The sequence below is a fragment of the Xyrauchen texanus genome, chromosome 9 (assembly GCF_025860055.1).
Source record: "Xyrauchen texanus isolate HMW12.3.18 chromosome 9, RBS_HiC_50CHRs, whole genome shotgun sequence".
NCBI lineage: Eukaryota > Metazoa > Chordata > Actinopteri > Cypriniformes > Catostomidae > Xyrauchen > Xyrauchen texanus.
The window spans coordinates 12,673,073-12,675,759 of record NC_068284.1 but is presented as its reverse complement, the minus strand read 5'-3'; the positions used below and the strand labels follow the sequence as shown (position 1 = coordinate 12,675,759).

At 38.0% G+C, this 2,687-nt stretch overlaps 1 non-coding gene across 1 annotated transcript; it reads left to right on the top strand.

Moving 5' to 3' along the window:
* Positions 1-610: 610 nt before the first annotated feature.
* On the top strand, positions 611-683 carry trnar-ccu (transfer RNA arginine (anticodon CCU)). The gene has a single exon. It is a non-coding gene; the product is annotated as a tRNA-Arg (tRNA).
* Positions 684-2,687: the final 2,004 nt, after the last annotated feature.

The window sequence follows — 2,687 nt, the reverse complement described above, 5'->3', positions numbered from 1 at the left end:
GCTGTTCCCACAACAAAGAGGTTAATGGAATGCAACCATCCTCTGCTAACATCTGCTCTCTTATGTACACTCCCAGCTACTTGGGATAGAAAAGCTAAAGCAGTGCAAGAAGTAAACCCAAGTGGTTTTCAACTAAATTTAAGTATGAAAATGCGCAAAAAATGTGTCTGAAATGAAGTATTGTTAAAGACAACAGAATACTTGGAAAGAAAAACAAATGGGAAGTAGAGTATTGCAAAGGAAGCATGTTGTGCCCGTAACCGAGAGGTTAATGGATCAAAACCACCAACTACCCAAGCAGTTTTCAACTGAATTTTGATGTGCCCAAATCCAAGAGCTCAAAGAATCGAAATCATCCTCTACTATGAGGCCTTAACTTGTAAACATGAGCAAGCGTTAAACTTGAAGAACTTTACCACTTTAACTCTGCCCCCTAGGCCTCAAATTCTAAGAGTGCTGTAATATGTTAAAAGGTATGTGGTTCTCTGAATGTAGTTATATTTCAATGTGTATTTTTCATTTCTGTAATCAAGCATTTCAATGTGAAGCACTACATCAGGTCTGTGGTTTGAATTGTGAGAGAAAATAAAGCAGAATAATTGTAGAAATAGCCCCAGTGGCCTAATGGATAAGGCACTGGCCTCCTAAGCCAGGGATTGTGGGTTTGAGTCCCATCTGGGGTGAGTTTGAGCAAAGAGGGGCAGCAAAAGCATGCTGGAACCTTAACTCAGAGGATAATAGATTGAAACTAGCATTTGTTTTCTTAGGTACATGCCCAGCTACTTGGGAAAGTAAAGCTAAAAGAGTGCAAGGTTTAAACCCATGTAGTTACCAACTGAATTTAAGTATGAAAATGCACAACAATTTGTATGAACTGAAGTTTTGTTATAGACAACAGAAAACTGGGAAAGAAAACCAAATGGGAAAGCAGAAAAGTGCTGTTCCCACAACAAAGCGGTCAATGGAAAGCTACAATCCTCTGCTAACATCTGCTCTCTTATGTACACACCCAGCTATTTGGGAAAGAAAAGCTAAAGCAGTGCAAAAAGTAAACCCAAGTGGTTTTCAACTAAATTTAAGTATGAAAATGCGCAAAAAATGTGTCTGAAATGAAGTATTGTTAAAGACAACAGAATACTTGGAAAGAAAAACAAATGGGAAGCAGAATATTGCAAAGGAAGCATGTTGTGCCCGTAACAGAGAGGTTAATGGATCAAAACCACCAACTACCCAAGCAGTTTTTAACTAAATTTTGATGTGCCCAAATCCAAGAGCTCAAAGAATCGAAATCATCCTCTACTATGAGGCCTTTACTTGTAAACATGAGCAAGCATTAAACTTGAAGAACTTTACCACTTTAACTCTGCCCCCTAGGCCTCAAATTCTAAGAGTGCTGTAATATGTTAAAAGGTATGTGGTTCTCTGAATGTAGTTATATTTCAAAGTGTATTTTTCATTGCTGTAATCAAGTATTTCAATGTGAAGCACTACATCAAGACTGTGGTTTAAATTGTGGATGCCTGATTGTGACAGAAAATATATGTACATACATTTAAGTATGAATATGCACAACAATTTGTATGCACTGATGTTTTTTTGAAGACAAAAGAATCCTTGGAAAGAAAACCAAATGGGAAGCAGAGTATTGCAAAGGAAGCATGTTGTGCCAATAACCGAGAGGTTAATGGATCAAAACCATCAACTACCCAAGTAGTTTTCAACTGAATTTAAGTATGAGAATGCACAATAAATGTGTCTTGTTAAGTCTTAGGGCATATCTTTCTTTTATTTCCTTGTTACATCTTTGGATGTAGAAGTTGAATGTATATTGCTTATACATAGTTTGTATGTTTTCTGTTGTCTCACTTGTGTTCTCTGTCGTCCCAACCAGGTTAATTTACATAAGCTGCGAGTAGTTAAGATCAAGTGCTGAGCAGCTCTGATTGGTGCACTACCAGAAGAACCGATGAGTCAAGTCAAGTCAAGTGGTTTTTATTGTCGTTTCAACCATATACAGTTAGTACAGTACACAGCAAAACGAGACAACGTTCCTCCAGGACCATGGTGCTACATAAAAACTAGAATAAAGCTGAGGTGGAAAGTCTGCTAGAGGAGAGACAATTTGCTCTTGTCCCAGTGTTGGTAGTTTTTGTGACTTAGGGCTATTGTTAATTGTAAACCACCAGTTGTGTTTATATATTAAACTGTTATTCCACGTTAAACAGTATAAGTTCCTTTGTTGGGTGTGCAACCATTTCCACCCGTTGGTCTACAGAAGCGGTTGAGAGGTGGGTGCCATTTTCTTTGCTATTTAACCTGTTTTCTCCTGTTTATGGCTAGATAGGGAGTGAGGCAAGATTTATGTTGTTAAATTTCTTTGTGATAAGGGTAAGTAGTTTGTGCCCCCCTTTCAGTTAGACTCATTTTTGTTTGTTATTTTGGCCTGGTCCCCTCTTGAAGACATTATGCTTCCCTTTCTTTTGTATTTATAAGAGGAAAATAAACTTGTTAACCGTCTTAATAACCTGTTGTGGTAGTTGTTGGCTGGGACAGGAGTGACAAATGTGTTCTGTGTTTGTTTTTTTGTGCGCGCGTGCGTGCAGAAGAATTCCACCAACATGATTTGAAACAAGAGAAAATCCAGCCTTTCAGTTTGGAATGTTTCCATGTCATAAATTACCGGCCTT